General features: G+C 40.7%; 1 protein-coding gene across 2 annotated transcripts in view; it reads left to right on the top strand.

The window, feature by feature from the left end:
- Nucleotides 1-1,149: 1,149 nt before the first annotated feature.
- Nucleotides 1,150-20,181, top strand: part of ADM2 (adrenomedullin 2) — a 60,583-nt gene continuing 41,551 nt past the window's right edge. Inside the window, exon 1 of one of the 2 annotated variants that reach the window (XM_056569311.1) lies at nucleotides 1,150-1,194. The gene's annotated coding sequence lies outside the window, so the exon portion shown is untranslated. The remainder of the gene's footprint in view (nucleotides 1,195-20,181) is intronic. The other variant, XM_056569312.1, reaches the window with a different exon arrangement.

The raw sequence follows: 20,181 nt of genomic DNA, 5'->3' as shown, positions 1-20,181 counted from the left end.
TCCACAAAGTTCGACTTTTTAGGACGTACGCTGCTCGTGCCAAGAGGGAACGAAAGTGGCAGAGAGCAGACTGGGAGGGGGTGCGGTTTTGTGTGGTGAAAAGGGCGTGCAGGGGGCGCGCCCTCTTCACTTGCAACTTTAGGGCTGATTTGCGACACCAGAAGTCACAAAAATCTACACCAGCTCTGAGCCGGTGTATATTTCTGTCTTGGGTGCAACGGCAACCATGGAGTCGCTGGATTTACTAATAGGCCTGCACCTCTTAGTAAATCCAGTAAACTGAAAATGGATAGAACTTTATTTATGTGCGGTGTACTAAAAACACAGCACATAGAAAATCTCCACCTTAAAGCGTACTTCCAATGCTTTTGTCAATTTTCAGAAAAATGCTTATAGTGCAGCTCTGTCCACAATAGTCACTTTTACTAAATAACGTAGAATTTTGTGCTGGAATAGCTTTCCATGCAACCATTCTTCGTGCTACCCATCTGCCTTATGACATGGAGTTTCTCACTCTGTCTCTATGGCAGTGATTTTTCATAATAGCACTGGAGGTACACTTTAAAGATTGAGATTGTGATTCAAGGGCCTTACTGTACTAGGCTCTGGCGATTGTGAGTAGAATTCTGATACAATGGCCCTTATTTACTAAGAGTGGAGTGTAGGTTTCTTTGTGGGTTTTAATTCCCTACAATTTATTTTCCATGGTATTTACTAAGGTTTCCCTACATTTTCCACTTTCCATACATTTTGCTTTTTTTACACATGCTCTGATATGTCGGGTTTTCCTCAACTCAAATCCACCACATTTTCGGTGGAAACCTTAGTAAATATGTTGGGTTTTTGTGAAAATGTCGGGAACACGACCCTTTTCAGAGACCATGCCGCCTTTTTCCGGCGGCCACGCCCCTTTTTCAGGTTTTCTTAGCAAAATGGAGAGTTAGTCGGGTTTTTTTTCAATTCTGGTGCAAATTCTGGCACAAAATCTGGCACAGACAGAATTTCTGGAGCAATGCGACAGAATCTGGCGCACAACCCGACAAAACATGTCGATATGTCAGGTTTGCAATAGTAAATGAGGGCCAATATATTCAAGGGATGCTTTGATTTCTCCTTTCTTACACTGCAACCTACCTAGTCTCTTCCAGCACAGCAGAGCTCAAGTTGGTGCAGGGAACTGCAGGACAGCAGAGGGTATGTATTTTGGGATTTTTTGTTTTATTTGACTGTGCTACAAGGGCTGTAAAGTTAGTGTAGTTTATAATTTAGTTGCTATATCTGTGTTTGGTGACTGGTCTTGCAATTCTTATGTGGTCTTTTCCCCGATGTTCCTTTTTAGCAGCATACAAAATGAGTGTTGTTTCGGGCCTTCCCCAGGTTCCAGTACGGTCCGAGACATTACATCACTAGTCAAGTGTTAAGAGGGAGCATGGCAGCGCTTCAATGGGGAGCGACCGCTGGGTGGGAGGGAGATCATTCTCCAGAGAGCTGCAGGGTATTGTAGTTTGAAGAACAGCACACATGGAAGGGAGCATAGCTATGCTGCAATGGGTGGGGTGATTGATATATGGGAGGGAGAAAAGTGACCTCACACTTAAAACAAGGGATCCTGGGATTTGTCGTTGGAAGGAGGGACTCCAACAGGAAATAGCCATTTCACAATAAGAAAGCAGCAGCATTATGGTGGACTCACAACACATTTAACCCCAAGACAAAAATAGATCCTTCCTAAGCATGTCCATTACTGTCTGGTAGGTAAGTACAAAAGTCACCTTATGTTGGATAACCACTTTAAATAGGCACTGTCAGATACAAAAACTTTTTATATGTTGTACATCTTGGCAAAACATTAACCTGGGCTAGCACTCCTCTGTGCTCTCTCCTGTTTGATAGGACAGGAGAGAGCACAGAGGCATACTATCAGATAGCAGAGAGCACAGAAGAGTGCTAGCCCACACTCACTGGAGTTTTTTTAATCTGACAGTACCCATTTAAGTATTTTAATCATATGGATAATTTTCTGTGATGGCAATGACCCTTTGTTTAAAAAATAAAAATAAAAAAATACATCAGTTTTGTAGTTGTAGGTACCAGAATCTATGCAAGGCATATTTTTGCTGAACAAGTTGTACTTCCGGCCTTTCTATGGTACATATATTGTTCAATCTATAGTAAGCAGGCTCAAAATCCCCTCATAGAACATACTTACGTTATGAAATTCTGGGTGTCTGCAGCATTGACAACAGTGAGAACCATCAATACAAATGCAGTAGGCCCCACCTAGTGGTGGTTGGCTGAAGCCTTTAAATGAGATAACAGTACTTGCATGCTTGGAATCTAGAAGGTCTGAATAAATAAATAAAAAAGATTTTAAAGGGGTATTCCGGGCAAAAACATTTTATCCAAAGGATAGGGGATAAGATGTCTGATCACGGGGGCTGCAGGGAGATCGCGGGGAGGTCCAAGCGGCGGGTCCCCCGCTATCAGACATCTTATCCCCTATCCCCTATCCTTAGGATAATGGATAAAATGTTTTTGCCCAGAATACCCCTTTAACTCTCTATCTCTCTAATATCACAAATTTGTCATTTTTCAAAAATTGTTTGATTCATTTGTTCAAAGCATGTAATAGAAAAATATGCCATTCATTATTTTAATTGAGTTAACCTTGCCACTACACTTAGGGTAGATAATAAATATTGGGTTGATGGAGGTACCCCAGCAATTAAAACAGTGCCATCTGCCATCAAATCAATTGCATCAGTATTACGTGATGCAATTGTAGTGTGCCAAACGGTTGCCAAAGCATGAGCGAAGGCCTCCAATCCTGTCATGGTAAATAGTTAAAGCACAATAATATTGTACAAGTGATCAAGAAATTGTATGTATGGGACTAACAAAATGCTTAATAAAGTTTAAAAAAATATGGAAAATACAAATTTGAAAAAGTTTAAAACACCCCTTTTTCCTATTAATCATATTATCCACCCAACTGTTGAGGTATCCCCATACCTGGCAGGTGCCGGCTGCTGTCTGCAGCTGACACTGTCAGTAATGACCTACATTGGGGATCACTTCCATACTGGTCATTTAACCCCTTAAGGACTCAGGGTTTTTCCGTTTTTGCACTTTCGTTTTTTCCTCCTTACCTTTTAAAAATCATAACCCTTTCAATTTTCCACCTAAAAATCCATCTTCTTCCTATTTTTTGCATCGCCAATTCTACTTTGCAGTGATATCAGTCATTTTACCCAAAAATTCACGGCGAAACGGAAAAAAAATCATTGTGCGACAAAATCGAAAGAAAAACGCCATTTTGTAACTTTTGGGGGCTTCCGTTTCTACGCAGTGCATATTTCGGTAAAAATTACACCTTCTCTTTATTCTGTAGGTTCATACGGTTAAAATGATACCCTACTTATATAGGTTTGATTTTGTCTCACTTCTGGAAAAAATCATAACTACATGCAGGGAAATTTATACGTTTAAAAATGTCATCTTCTGACCCCTATAACTTTTTTATTTTTCCACGTACAGGGCGGTATGAGGACTAATTTTTTCCGCCGTGATCTGAAGTTTTTATCGGTATGGTTTTTGTTTTGATCGGACTTTTTGATAACTTTTTATTAATTTTTTAAAGGTATAAAAAGTGACCAAAATACGCTTTTTGGACTTTGGAAATTATTTGCGCGTACGCCATTGACCATACGGTTTAATTAATGATATATTTTTATAGTTCGGACATTTACGCACGCGGCGATACCACATATGTTTATTTTTATTTTTTTTACACTGTTTTATTTTTTTATGGGAAAAGGGGGGTGATTCAAACTTTTATTAGGGAAGGGGTTAAATGACCTTTATTAACACTTTTTTTTACATTTTTTTTGCAGTGTTATAGGTCCCATAGGGACCTATAACACTGCACACACTGATCTATTACACAGATCACAGGCGTGTATTCACACGCCTGTGATCAGTGTTATTGGCGCTTGACTGCTCCTGCCTGGATCTCAGGCACGGAGCAGTCATTCGCCGATGGGACACAGAGGAGGCAGGTAAGGGCCCTCCCGGTGTCCGGTCAGCTGTTCGGGACGCCGTGATTTCACCGCGGCGGTCCCGAACAGCCCGACTGAGCAGCCGGGTCACTTTCACTTTCACTTTAGAAGCGGCGGTCAGCTTCTAAAGGGTTAATACCGCACATCGCCGCGATCGGCGATGTGTGGTATTAGCCACGGGTCCCGGCCGTTGATGAGCGCCGGGACCGACGCGATATGATGCGGGATCGCGGCGCGATTCCGCTTCATATCGCGGGAGCCGGCGCGGGACATAAATATACGTCCTGCGTCGTTAAAGGGGTACTCCAGTGGAAAACTTTTTTTTTTAATGAACTGGTGCCAGAAAGTTAAACAGATTTGTAAATTACTTCTATTAAAAAATCTTAATCCTTTTAGTACTTTTTAGCAGCTGTATGCTACAGAGGAAATTCTTTACTTTTTGAATTTCTTTTTTGTGTTGTCCACAGTTCTCTCTGCTAACACCTCTGTCCGTGTCAGGAACTGTCCAGAGCAGCATAGGTTTGCTATGGGGATTTTCTCCTGCTCTGGACAGTTCCTGAAATGGGCATCAGGTGTCAGCAGAGAGCACTGTGGACAACACAAAAAAAGAAATTAAAAAAATAAAGATTTTCCTTTGTAGCAAACAGCTGCTAAAAAGTACTGAAAGGATAAAGATTTTTTAATAGAAGTAATTTACAAATCTGTTTAACTTTCTGGCACCAGTTCATTTAAAAAGGCTTAGATATCAAATCTTAATTTAATTAGTTAATAAAATTGTTATCAAAAAGTGTTAACTAATAATGGGAAGGGGGTGAGGGTACAGGTGAGTGCCTACACTCAGAGCCCTACCTATCTAGGGGGGGCTCCTAAACTAAGTGTGGATAGGAATAGGGAGCATAGAGACAATACGTACAGATAAGTTAGCCTCTTCTACCAACGCGTTTCGCCTAATGTAGATACATTGGCTCATCAGGGGACAAGAGGACAACAAATATATACAACGATAAGAAGATATTAGTACATTAGAGCATTAGTGGGTTAACACTTAGATAATGAACGATTAACATAGGACAGATACATTCAGATAGGTAAAGATAGGTAAAAATCGGTCTCAGTGGTCAGGGACAGTCAAACTTAAATAAATGTCATGATAGCGTCAGTATCTAAATGTCAAAGTATAGATGAACAGAGACATTTAGAAATGGGCTATAAGACAAAGTATCAGACATAAACGATGTGTAACAATGTCATATACAGGTTAAAGTGGTAGTAAAGAAATAATCTTCAGAGTATTTCTAGGTTCACTCCATGTAATATTTCATGCACAGTTGTTAATGTGTGGTGGGCGCCATGATCAATAAAAAATGGTGATAGACGAAAGAGCAACGTTAGGTCCTGATACGGAGACCTGTGCATGTTAGATATCCCATATAGACCAGATTTGATTGGTTCCAGATCTAATTGATGACTGTCCACAGCCAATAGATAGAGTCAGTGTGTAAACAGATAGAATCAGGCCCCATAAGCCCGAGGTGAATCCCAGGTAGCTTATTAGATGGAGGTATGATGTCTGCTACCGAGGATGGTGAGCACCAGCAGCAGCGTGCCTCATCACTGAACAAAATCTTCTGCCTAAACTGAGGGTCCTGTTCCAATTTTTGTTTTGCCCATTCTGCAAATTCAGTGCGCCGATCTGGGTCACCCTCGTTGAGATGCTGCAGTAGCTGGAATTTGTAAGGGTGTCATTTGTGAGTAGCTAATATCCGCCGAAGGTATGTTCGACTAATGCCACTCTCCAGTGACATGCGGCGAGTGCTACGCTGTGGGCTCTTGCTGAATGAAGCTAGGACAGCCACTGATGTTTCTTCATTAGTGACAGATTTCATGAGTCCACATTTTGGCAAATCCAACAGTGAACCAGTTTCACGAAACTTAGCAAGCAGTTTGCTAACTGTAGCATGGGAGATAGGTGGTCTCGTAGGGTGTCTTGCATTGAAATCTGCTGCAATGACCCGATTACAGTGTTCACCAGACATCAACACAATTTCTATCCGCTCCTCACGTGTTAACCTCGACGACATGTCAATGGCTGTAAATAAAGAGAAACTTGTAAATAACTCATGAAAGAATTAAGTTACGTTAAAACCAAGCACATCATTGTTTTTCTTGTCAAATTCCCAATAAGTTTGATGTGTCACATTTCTCTTCCTATTGAAAAAACAAAAGTTGGATTCAAAATGGCCGACTTCAAAATGGCCACCATGGTCACCACCCATCTTGAAAAGTTTCCCCCCCTCACATATACTAATGTGCCACAAACAGGAAGTTGATATCACCAACCATTCCCATTTTATTAAGGTGTATCCATACACATGGCCCTGTATATTAACACAGTGACCATAGTTTTGCTGCTGTCTGAAAACAGTGGTCCCTCAAGTTTCAATTGTAATTGGTTCCACCATTGTAAGCACTGTACCTTAACAGCGGAAATCTATGAAAAACTAGTAACTGATTCCAAAGCCCCCCAAATGTCAACCAAAAAAAAAATAAATAGACATTAAAGAAAAATAAGCAGATAGCTAATTCATCTAAAACAAGTCCTTTCATATTAAAAGTATAGTTTCAAGTTACAATGGTTCAGAAAAGACCATTGTATGTTGGAATTATTGTAACCTGAGGCCATTGTATCTTGAGGGACCACTGTATAGGGATATTTCTATCTGTCCAACAATAGGATACGGTTAATGCTCAGTGTGACTAAATCTCGAAATAGAAAACGGTGCTATAGGTGACACCTCAGGGTACACGGTCGGTAATCCATTCTTACAAATACTTTTACGCAAGTAAATTATTTAAGCATAAACAATTCTTTCTTTATGCATATTTTGTTCAATGATGCTCTTATGTACATTCGTGCAAGCAAAAAACTCTAGTTTCAAATTACAAATCCGATCCTTTCAACCAAATATTCCAGCAATTATTCATGACAATGGTGTGCAGATATTAGTGTGTAGTCTTCTGGAAATACTATAAGTAGAATTGTTATTCCATCCCTTATTAGATGTTATGTTTGTTTTGTGAGGTAAATGGCAATCCACCTGAGTTCAACAATAGTCTAGAATGATAGAATTCAGGGGTGCTGCTGGGTATTATTCGTATATTCTAGAAAACATAAATTCTTGTTTTACTTTTATCAGTTAAAGTGTACCTGTCGTTAGTAAAAACTTTTTAAATAATGTAGATCATTACATTATATGTATATATTTAATATACATTGGTTAAAAAAATGTGTATTGCCAGCTATTGCCTTTGTGTCTCTGTGAGGAGACCAAATACAGGAAGTGTGAGTGGACAAGCAGGACTCTGTGCAGGCTCCTGGCTTGTCAATCAGCCTGCATGTCAGCGAGCCTCACTGCACAGAGCCCTGTTTGTCCTCAGTGCACAGAGCCCTGCTTGTCCTCAGTGTACAGAGCCCAGCTTGTCCTCAGTGCAGAGCCCTGCTTGTCCTCAGTGCACCGGGCCCTGCTTGTCCTCAGTGTACAGAGCCCAGCTTGTTCTCCGTGCAGAGCCCTGCTTGTCCTCAGTGCACAGAGCCCTGCTTGTCCTCAGTGAACAGAGCCCTGTTTGTCCTCACTGCACAGAGCCCTGATTGTCCTCAGTGTACAGAGCCCTGCTTGTCCTCAGTATACAGAGCCCTGCTTGTCCTCAGTGTACAGAGCTCAGCTTGTCCTTAGTGTACAGAGCCCTGTTTGTCCTCACTGCACAGAGCCCTGCTTGTCCTCAGTGCACAGAGTCCTGCTTGTTCTCAGTGTACAACACCCTGCTTGTCCTCACTGCACAGAGCCCTACTTGTCCTCAGTGTACAGAGACCTACTTGCCCTCACTGCACAGAGCCCTGCTTGTCCTCAGTGTACAGAGCCCTGCTTGTCCTCAGTGAACAGAGCCCTGCTTGTCCTCAGTGTACAGAGCCCTGCTTGTCCTCAGTGTACAGAGCCCTGCTTGTCCTCAGTGTACAGAGCCCTGCTTGTTCTCAGTGCACAGAGCCCTGCTTGTCCTCAGTGTACAGAGCCCTGCTTGTCCGCACACACATGCAATAGCTGCAGGGACAAAAATATCCAATTTTTTTTTTACAAATATATTTATAAAGTTATTTTCTCCAGTATATAAAAAGTTTTTGCTAATGACAGGTACACTTTAAACTTTTGAACAAAAAAAAAACTATTGTGGCTCACCCTCAATTCAGCTCACCCTCAATTCAGAAAGGATCTATCTGTGTACCACCCAAAAGTACTAAAGAAAACCAATATATAAAACAAGATGACACCTCCAGGCTGACAACTATTTACAATAAAATCAGAAAAAATAGCGTAAGCTATAGAAAAATAATAGCCTCAAGTCTGCAAGAGATGTGCGCCAAACAATCACATTTAATAATCATATTTAATAACACATAACAATATAACATTTCATATATGTGAAAAACATGGGATCTCTATGCATTATATATTTTTTTCCTGCTCTTGACAGTTCCTGACACAGACAGAGGTGTCAGCAGAGAGCACTGGGGTCATACATAAAAGAAATTCAAATAGAAAAGAACTTCCTCTGTAGTATACAGCAGCTGATAAATACTGGAAGGATTACGATTTTTAAATAGAAGTAATTTACAAATCTGTTTTACTTTCAGCCACCATTTCATAAAAAAAAAAAAAAAAATTCCACTGGAGAACCCCTTTAAAATTCTGGAGCCAGTTGATATGAAAAAAAAAATAAAGGTTTTTAGTGGAATACCCCTTTAACCCCTTAAGGACGCAGGACGTAAATGTACGTCCTGGTGCGGTGGTACTTAACGCACCAGGACGTACATTTACGTCCTAAGCATAACCGCGGGCATCGGAGCGATGCCCGTGTCATGCGCGGCTGATCCCGGCTGCTGATCGCAGCCAGGGACCCGCCGGCAATGGCCGACGCCCGCGATCTCGCGGGCGTCCGCCATTAACCCCTCAGGTGCCGGGATCAATACAGATCCCGGCATCTGGGGCAGTGCGCGATTTGAATGAATGATCGGATCGCCCGCAGCGCTGCTGCGGGGATCCGATCATTCATAACGCCGTACGGAGGTCCCCTCTCCTTCCTCCGTGCGGCTCCCGCCGTCTCCTGCTCTGGTCTGTGATCGAGCAGACCAGAGCAGGAGATGACCGATAACACTGATCTGTTCTATGTCCTATACATAGAACAGATCAGTATTAGCAATCATGGTATTGCTATGAATAGTCCCCTATGGGGACTATTCAAGTGTAAAATAAAAGTAAAAAAATGTAAAAGTAAAAGTAAAAAAAAATCCCCTCCCCCAATAAAAAAGTAAAACGTCATTTTTTTCCTATTTTACCCCCAAAAAGCGTAAAAAATAAATTTTATAGACATATTTGGTATCGCCGCGTGCGTAAATGTCCTAACTATTAAAATAAAATGTTAATGATCCCGCACGGTTAACGGCGTGAACGGAAAAAAAAAAAGTCCAAAATTCCTACTTTTTTAATACATTTTATTTAAAAAAATTTTTATAAAAAATGTATTAAAAGTTTTTTATATGCAAATGTGGTATCAAAAAAAAGTACAGATCATGGCGCAAAAAATGAGCCCCCATACCGCCGCTTATACGGAAAAATAAAAAAGTTATAGGTCATCAAAATAAAGGGATTATAAACGTACTAATTTGGTTAAAAAGTTTGTGATTTTTTTTAAGCGCAACAATAATATAAAAGTATGTAATAATGGTTATCATGTTAATCGTATTGACCCTCAGAATAAAGAACACACGTAATTTTTACCATAAATTGTACGGCGTGAAAACGAAACCTTCCAAAATTAGCAAAATTGCGTTTTTCGTTTTAATTTCCCCACAAAAATAGTGTTTTTTGGTTGCGCTATACATTTTATGATATAATGAGTGATGTCATTACAAAGGACAACTGGTCGCGCAAAAAACAAGCCCTCATACTAGTCTGTGGATGAAAATATAAAAGAGTTATGATTTTTAGAAGGCGAGGAGGAAAAAATGAAAACGTAAATTGTAATTAAATTGTCTGAGTCCTTAAGGCCAAAATGGGCTGAGTCCTTAAGGGGTTAAAGCTCACTTTGGCAGCCTTTAGCAATCAAGTCCTTAGCAGATTTCATGGATAAATGTAGTGCATTAGCATTACATTGATCTCTGTAAGCCATCTGATGATGGCTTATGATAGGCCCCTGGGGGGGGGGGGGGGGGGGGCAAAAAGTGTGTATAAAAGAAGTAAAAGAAAAACGTTTTTATTCCCCCCCCCTAATAAAAATTCAAATCACCCCTGTTTCTCTTTTTTTTTTAAATAACTCAATGTACAAAAAAAAAACACATATTTGGTATTGCCTCGTGCATAATGGTCCGATCTATTAAATTATGTTTCTGATCCTGCACGGTGAACTGTGTATATGCAAAAAAATTGAAAATATCAAAATTGATGATTTTTGGTAAGGTTACATCCCCCAAAAAATGTAATAAAAATTGATCAAAAAGCCAGAATTAAACAAAAGTGGTACCATTAAAAACTACAGCTCATGGTGCAAAGAAAAACCCCTAAACAGCTCCATATGTGGAAAAATAAAAAAAAGTTATAGGGGTGAGAACATGGTAATGAACAAAGTTTATTTTTTATTTTTCAAGGTTTAATTTATTTTTAATTTTTTACCATTAAACAAAACAAAAATGATTCAAGTTTTGGTGTCATTGGAATTGTACTGACCCATAGAATGAAGATGGCATGTGAGATTTACTGTATTTTGAAAATTTATTGCCCTAAAAAATTGTGCAATTCCATATTGTTTTAAATTTTGCCTTACAATTAATTTTCTTTCTGGCTTTCTAATGCATTATATGATAAAAAAAAAAAAAAAGTGTACAACTCGCCACGCAAAAGATAAGCCCTAATACAACATTGTCAGTCGAAAAATAAAAAAGTTATGGGTCTTAGGCTCCTTTCACACTGACATTTGTGCCTGTCAGTGTACTGGCCGTTAGGAAGATAGCGGGGGAAAAAAATTTGTGCGTGACACGTCTTTTTCTCCCGCTATCATAACGGGACTTATAACGGACGTTAGAGGAATCCCATTCAAGTGAAGGGATCCTCTTTGCCCTTTATAACTCCCATTAATGGCAGCCAAAGTAGAAAAAAAATTATTAACGTCCGTTTGTAACGGAGCAACAGTATAGTGTGAAAAGAGCCTTAGAAGGTAAGAAGGAAAAAAACGTGAGCCAGAAAAAAGCAAATTAACTGGGTCATGAAGGGGTTAAACTTTTGTCTACTAAACCAGCACATAATCTACTCTTCATTTGTGTTGTAATAGATCAATATTAGCAGAGCTATTAATCTAGATCGATGGCCTCCAAACTGTAGCTGTCCAGATGTTGCAAAACTACAACTCCCAGCATACCCTGACAGCTGACGGCTGTCTGGCATGCTGAGGTTTAAAGTTTTGCAACAGCTACAGGGCCACAGTTTTTAAACCACTGATCTAAATGTATAGTACACGGCTCATTACTTGCTCTATTTTAGAAGACAGCATGTCATGCACATTTTTATTTGTTTAAAAATGTTTCATTTAGCAGTTTTCAGAGAGCTAGTAGAATCCAGATTGTGGAAGTGAAAGATCTCAATTTGTTACCATTTTACTCAATTTGTTACCACAATAGCCTTATGGCTCAATGTCAGGTCAAATGAGAATGGTAGGAGCTATTGATAAGGAAGATTGGGAGGATTTTCTTTGTATTCCTAAGGCTAAGTCTCCACTTGGTTTTTTTGCACTGCGTTTTTAGGGATTAAAAAAACGCCTGAAAAGTGACGTCATCATTCGTTTTTTCTTGCAGTTTTTTTTGGCGTTTTTTTTTTTCATTTGTGTGGAAATTGCACCTCGGCATTTTTTTTGGTACTCAAAATTTCTTGGGTACCAAAAAAAAAAAAAGGATGCAGCAGTGATGGAATTTTTTTTTTATTAAACGCAATGTATATATTTTATAACCCAATTTTTATTATTTTTTTAATAAAGTGTGTGTTTCACTTTTTTCTAACTAAATTTTTAACATTTTTATGTAGTACTACTACTCCCAGCATGGAACAGACTGTTCCATGCTGGGAGTGATAGTACCTGTACTATAGACATATATCGCCCATAATATAGCAGAGATGCGAGCGGGTCTATACATCGCTTGCCTCTCTGCACTATACTCCGGCCACTGATGTCAACAGAAATTCATATTTCCCACCAGAGCTGTGATTGGCTGGATGGTTTCAGCCAATCACAGCTCTGAGGAAAAGATGAATGAATGAGTGGCCGGCCCGGAGTATAGTGCAGAGCAGGGATGTGAGCGATGTATACAGCCGCTCCATCTCTGCTATAAACAGGACGATCACAGAAGGTGTCAGTAGTGACATCCACTGTGATGTGTCCTTAAACAGGCACTACTACTCCCAACATGGAGCACACTCTGCTCCATGCTGGAAGCTGTAGTACCTGTATTAATAGACAGATCGCAGCGAGTGTAACTTCTGACACCCGCTTCAATCTGTCTATTAATGCAGGTACTACAGCTCCCAGCATGAGGCAGAGTGTGCTCCATGTTGGGAGTAGTATTACCTGCAGTTATGGAAAGATCACTGCGGGTATCACTCCTGACACCCGCTGTGATGCTCCTGTATAATGTATAGATGTAGCGGCCGCTCTCCTATGGTCCCCTGCACGGCCGTATATATACACATGTTCCTATTTCTCACAGAGAGCTGTGATTGGCTGGAACCATCTGGCCAATCACAGCCCTGCGGGAAATGTGAATAAGTGTAAATATACGTCAGGGCAGGGGCCCATAGAAGAGCTGTCTATACATTATACAAAAGAATCGCAAGGGACCCCGGCGATCTGTCAATTAGTACAGGTAGTACTACTCCCATCATGGAACAGTGTGTTCCATGCTGGGAGTAGTAGTACTAACAAAAAAAATGTAAAAAGAAAGCAAAAAAGTGAAAAACACACACAATACATTTTTATAATTGTCGGCAACATTTTTATTTCCCCGCACACATAAATTGATCCCTGTTTAAAAAGTAATAGTTTTTTTTTTCAATGATATACATTTCGTTAGATACAATTTTTCCTTCACTACTGTATATTTTTGAAAATTTTTTTTTAATGGTACCCTACGAAATTTTATTAAAAACAGCTATCTACATCACTTTTTTGGATCGCTAAAGTCCAAAAAAGATTAAAAACCGCCTGCAAAAACGCCAAAGTTAAAATCCACATAGCGTTTTTCTTGGCGTTTTCTCACTCCCATAGACTTCTATTGGAGCCACACGCCACGATTTTGACAAAAAAATGCTGGTTTGAGGGAACTACAGAGTTTTTTTCAAAACGCCAAAGAGCGGAAAAAAACACAGAAAAAGTGAAAAAATGCCAAAAGGATTAAAAAAACGCCAAAGTGAAAAAACGCAAAGTGGAATTCGAAATTTGCGATTTCTCATTGACTTACAGCTAACATCTGGCCGCAGCGTTTTTTGACCAAAAAAACGCCATGCGTCAGAATTGGCGTTTTTCTTTGCGTTTTGCAAAAAAAAACAAGTGGAGACTTAGCCTCAGGAGAGCTTGTTGAGAGGCCCCAAATGAGCCTCTCAAGTATACATTATTCATGAGGCCTACTTGGCCACTTTTGAGTGGCCAACTTTTGCCAGGGTCGACAAGAAATGTTCCAAATGCAAAACTGTCTCTGGTATGTATGTTAATAAGGCAATGTCTGTATATTCAGGGATACCGGGCCCAAATGATCTGCTTTCTAAACAATGTAATGGGCGCTACTAAGCACAAAGATCTGGATGGTACTAATTTAGTGGAGGTAGTTAAAGTATGCCTCTTTCAGTTTACTTTATATAAAAAAAAAAAACAAAGGGGTTGGTCCACCTTATGTCATTTATCACCTGTAAAGGGGACTGCTGGAGCCCCCACTGATGTCAATGAAACAACACTTCTGGCACCCTTTGTAAAAGGAACCCTTTGTTAATGTGCTTCCCTGTCATTTCAATCACTGCTATTGGACTAACAATGATTGTGCTGCTATTAGTTTGTCCCTACAGACAGTGAATGAAGTGGTAGCCACATATTTCTGTATTACTGTTCCACTTACATATGGCACTCAGAAACCTATCCATTTTTGGAATTGCTAGAGGGCTCCTTCAGTCCTGTGGCTAGAGGATAAAGACATTAAAAGGGGTTGACCAGGAATAGAAAAACATAACTGATTTCTTCCAAATACAGCGCCACTCCTGTCTTTAGGTTGTTTGTGGTATTGCAGCTCAGTTCCATTCAAATGATAAGAGCCACACACAACCTGAGAACAGGCGTAGCAGTATTTTTCTATTCCTGGATTTAAGGTAGCAGGCTATAGTACTCTCGGGAGAATGCAAGATCTATGGATGTAATCATGGTGTTGGCAGGGACAGTTAAGGAAACCCTTAAAACCAGCCATTAAACATCCGTTACAAAATCCCATGCGGCCATTACAAAATCCCAGTCTATAGGATTTTGTAATTAGCCTTCATGACCCGTTAATGCCGTTATGAATATCGGACGTTATTTTATGACGGGAGAAAATTATTGCCTGTACCGTTTTTTTCTCCCATCACAAAATAACGTCGGTTATTCATAACGGCATTTACAGGTCATAACGGCTAATCACAAAATCCCATAGACTTGACTGGAATTTTGTAACGGCCGTATGGGATTTTGTAACGACCGTTTAATGGCCGGTTTTAAGGTTTTCCTTAACGGAACATTATAACAAGTTTTAACCCCTTAAGCACTTTAGTTTTTTTCCTCCTTACCTTTAAAAAAATCATAATTCTTTCAATTTTGCACCTAAAAATCCATGTGATGGCTTATTTTTTGCAACACTAATTCTACTTTGTAATGACATCAGTCATTTTACCCAAAAATCCATGGCGAAACGGGAAAAAAAATCATTGTGCGACAAAATTAAAGAAAAAAACGTAATTTTGTAAGTTTTGGGGGCTTCCATTTCTACGGAGTACATTTTTCTTTATTCTGTAGGTCCATACAATTATACCCTACTTATATAGGTTTGATTTTGTCATACTCCTGGAAAAAATCATAACTACATGCAGAAAAATTCTGACCCCTGTAAATTTTTATTTTTCTGCGTACAGGGCGGTATAAGGGCTCATTTTTGCGCAGTGATCTGAAGTTTTTAGCGGTACCATTTTTGTATTGATCAGACTTTTTGATTGCTTTTTCTTCATTTTTTCATGATATAAAAAGTGACCCAAAATACGCTATTTTGGACTTCGGATTTTTTTTGCGCGTGCGCCATTGACCGTGCGGTTTAATTAATGATATATTTTTATAATTCGGACATTTCAGCATGTGGCGATACCACATTTATTTATTTTTATTTAGACAGTTTTTTTTTTAAAATGGGGTGATTCATTTCTATTAGGGAAGGGGTTAAAGGGGTTCTCCACTGCCTTAACCTACTTTTGGCAGTTAGTTAGCTCTGTGGCTATATGTTATTATGGCTTTTTTCATGTTGCTAACGGTTCTGTAGGTGGTGTTTTACTTACCTTTTTTCCAGACCCAGAAGCTGGTTTCTTCATTTGCTTCCTGCCTAGCCTCTACCCCTTTTTTTCTTTTCTTCCGCCGCCATCTTGCCACCAGGACATCACCGTGGAGGGTGGTGTGTTGGAGGCCAGTCTGCCCCTCGCTCCGTACGTGCCCGCCTCCCACGCAACGGAATCCTCTGTCGTCATCAGCGCGCACCCGCCTTACTTTTAGCTTCTTCTAAGCTGAATGCGGATTGGGCTGCTTTCGGCGAATCGGATGCCGTGTTGGGCGCATGCGCAGTTGGTCCTCGCTCCGGAGGATCATCTGCACATGTGCCTTAGTGATGTCAGCATCAGGCCTGACATGCTGGAGGATTGTTAACCCTAACCTGGCCAGAGATGAGTCCCGGAGCGCTGGACAGTTCCTGAAGGTTTGCTATGGCAGTGTTTCCCAACCAGGGTGCCTCCAGCGGTTGCGAAACTACAACTCCCAGCATGCCCAGACACCCGAAGGCACATGCGCAGATGATCCTCTGGAGTGAGGACCAACTGCGCATGCGCCCATCACGGCATCCGATTCGCCTAAAGCAGCCCAATCCGCATTCAGGTTAGTAGAAGCTGAAAGTAAGGAGGGTGCGCGCTGATGACGACAGAGGATTCCGTCGCGCGGGAGGCGGGCACGTACGGAGCGAGGGGCAGGATGGACTCCAACACACCACCCTCCACGGTGAAGTCCCGGTGGCAAGATGGCGCCGGAAGAAAAGGAAAAAAGTGGTCAAGGCTAGGCAGTAAGCAAATGAAGAAACCAGCTTCCGGGTCTGGAAAAAAGGTAAGTAAAACACCACCTACAGAACCGTTAGCAACATGAAAAAAAGCCATAATAACATATAGCCGCAGAGCTAACTAACTGCCAAAAGTTGGTTAAGGCAGTGGAGAACCCCTTTAAATGATCTTTATTAACTTTTTTCTTCACTTTTTTTTGCAATGTTATAGCCTCCATAGGGGGCTATAACACTGCACATACTGATCTTTTACATCGATCATTGTTATCCCATAGGATAACATTGATTAATGATTCTCCCGCTTGACTGCTCATACCTGGATCTCAGCCATGGAGCAGACATTTGTCCTCCAGCTGTTTGGGATGCCGGCGATCCCGAACAGCCCACTGAGCTTGCCGGGAGTAGTTTACTTTCACTTTAGGCACGTCGATCAACTTTGAAGGTTAATAGCGTGCTGCACCATGATCAGTGCCGTGCGCTATTAGCCACGGGTCCCTGCCGGGCCCGACCCGCTATGACATGGAGCCGCCCTGCGTCCTTAACCCCTTGGGGACGGAGGGTTTTCCAATTTTTGTTATTTTGTTTTTTCCTCCTTACCTTTTAAAAATCATAATCCTTTGAATTTTGCTAAGAAAAAGTAGGTTTGTGAGATGTACTCTATCTGTTTGTGGTGACCGAGAACTTCAGTCAAGGTATAATCTCCTATATACCCAAATGGCAATTAGTACGAGAAAGGAAAAAAGGGGACTGGTTCTCTAGGTCTATGTGAATTACTATAGTGATGTCCTGGTGAGATTGGGTGGTGGTGTGGTAGGGTGTTGTCAGTGTGTCTGTATATATGGGATGATGGTTATGGTAGAGTGTTATATATTATGAATGTGATATGTATGGTAATGAATGTACTAGAGTGTATGGCGGTGTATGAGATGCGTTGAAAATGTATGACAGTGTGTGTGAGTGTGTGTATGATGTGTGTATGGCTGAGGCGTGTATGTTAGTGTACCTGTGATAGAGGTTAGGTGTGATGGGGGGATGTGAAGAGGAGACAAAGAGAAAAAAGGAGAGAGAAAGAAGGAAAAGTAGAATGGTTTGTACTTGGATGCTTAAACAATTTATTTGTTAGAAAATGACATACAATATATGGAAAAAGTGCTGGGCCCTAGCACTTATGTTACACCATAAAAATTATACTAATAATAAATAAAAAACAAATTAATATATATAGTACTACACTAATAATACCAAGTCAAATAATTATACCATAGAGTCAGTATTCTATAGCCATAAAGTCAATAGTTCAAAGCACTGGACAGAAGCTCTGCTTCTCAAGTAACCGATGATAATATTCACGTATATTGTCCAGTATGTCCCACTGGACCATGTACCCAATTGGCCAATGCACAGTATCGGTGCTGCGACTGAAAAGAAGTTAGTAAGTTATCCACGCTACTGCAACCGTACTTATGCAGTGTCTCCAATGCAAAGGTGAAAGAAACAATCAATTGTACAGTGAAACAAAGTTATGGAGATAGCGGTACTGCGACCGTGGGGACAATCTCGTCCCGTAGAAACAATGTATCCGATATAGCAATATTGCGGCTGTGATATGAAAAGGATACAAGCCTGTAGTAGTATAGCTGTTGGCGGTGCTGCGACCGCGCTGGATACAGCAGAGCAGGAAAGCCGCAGGATGTACTGCGGTCCCGTGGTGGGACAGACAGAGGAGGCTCCAGCAGTTGCAAATATAGGTAAGCAGATAAGGGGGAGAAGATGTCAGGTACTATGTACGCTCACCCGGTGCTTCCTGTAGCTTCTGCTTCATTGTGCGACAAAAAGAAAATGCAATTTTGTAACTTTTGGGGGCTTCCGTTTCTACGCAGTAAATTTTTTGGTAAAAATGACACTTTACCTTTATTCTGTAGGTCCATACGATTAAAATGATACCCTACTTATATAGATTTGATTTTGTCGTACTTCTGGAAAAAAATAACTACATGCAGGAAAATTTATACGTTTAAAATTGTCATCTTCTGACGCCTATTACTTTTTTATTTTTCTGCGTATGGGGTGGTATGAGGGCTCATTTTTTGCACCATGATCTGAAGTTTTTAGCGGTACCATTTTTGTATTGATCAAACTTTTTGATCATTTTTATTAATTTTTTCATGATATAAAAAGTGTCCAAAAATACGCTATTTTTGACTTTGGAATTTTTTTGCGCGTACACCATTTACCGTGCGGTTTAATTAACTATATATTTTTATAATTCCGACATTTCCCCACATGGCGATACCACATATGTTTATTTTTATTTACATAGTTTTTTTTTTTATTGGGAAAAGGGGGTGATTCTAACTTTTATTAGGGAAGGGGTTAAATGATCTTTATTCGCGTTTTTTTAAACTTTTTTTTGCAATGTTATAGGGGTCTATAACACTGCACACACTGATCTTTTACATTGATCAATGGTTTCTCATAGGAAACCATTGATCAATGATTCTGCTGCTTGACTGCTCATGCCTGGATCTCACTGGAGGAAGGTAGGGACTCTCCTGCTGTCTTTACAGCTGTTTGGGATGCCACGATTTCATTGCGGCGATCCCGAACAGCCCCCTGAGCTAACCGGCAGTGCTGTACTTTCACTTTAGCCATTGCGTTCAACTTTGAACGCCGCGTCTAAAGGGTTAATAGCGCACGGCACCACAATCAATGCCGCGTGCTATTAGCCACGGGTCCTGGCCGTTGTTAGAGGCCGGGCCCGACACGCTATGACGGCGTGGCCCCACATTATAGACAGGGAGCGGGCCTTAGGCTGGGTTGACCATGGTTTTGTCTCCGGTTTAAAAACCGTACTGCAACCGCAGTTTTTTTTAGCATGGACGTCAATGGGAAACGCACATGTATACGGTTCCATACGGGAAACCGTATACGGTTTTTACTTTGCACTTGCGCATTTGCATCCTAAAGTACCCACCCAACACCCCTTCCATTAAAAATGGACAACATTTTCAAAAACTTATGTTCTCTTTAAAAATAAAAACGGATGGAACCATATGCACTTTAAAAAACAGTATATGGTTTAAAAAACGCATACTGTTTACTTTTTCACATACAGTTCCATCCGTTTTTTTTTGCCATACAGTTTTCTTTAGAAATACTGATTGAAAACAGAATTGCAAAAACGTGATGTGAACCCAGCCTTAGACTAAATAATAGGGTCACCCATGCATACATGACATGTGTAATTTTAAATAACAGTAAGGCTGGGTTCCCATTACGTTTTCCCCCATACGGGAGCGCATACGGCAGGAGAGAGCTAAAAACTTGCGCTCCCGTATGCCTTTCTATGCGCTCCCGTATGTAATTAATTTCAATGAGCCGACCACAGTGAAACGTTCAGTCTGATCGGCTCATTTTTGCCCCATATGCGCTTTTACAACCAGACCTAAAACCGTGGTCGACCACGGTTTTAGGTCCGGATGTAAAAGCGCATAAGGGGCAAAAATGAACTGACCGGACCGAACGTTTCACTGCGGTCGGCTCATTGAAAGGCATACGGGAGCGCAAGTTTATAGCTCTCCCCTGCCGTATGCGCTCCTGTATGGGGGAAAACGTAATGGGAACCCAGCCTAACATAGTAACATAGTTCATAAAGTTGAAAAAAGACCAGAGTCCATCAAATTCAACCTGTAAACCTAATGAGTCCCT

This window comes from Hyla sarda, chromosome 4 (assembly GCF_029499605.1).
Source record: "Hyla sarda isolate aHylSar1 chromosome 4, aHylSar1.hap1, whole genome shotgun sequence".
NCBI lineage: Eukaryota > Metazoa > Chordata > Amphibia > Anura > Hylidae > Hyla > Hyla sarda.
This window is presented reverse-complemented; position numbering and strand designations above follow the sequence as displayed.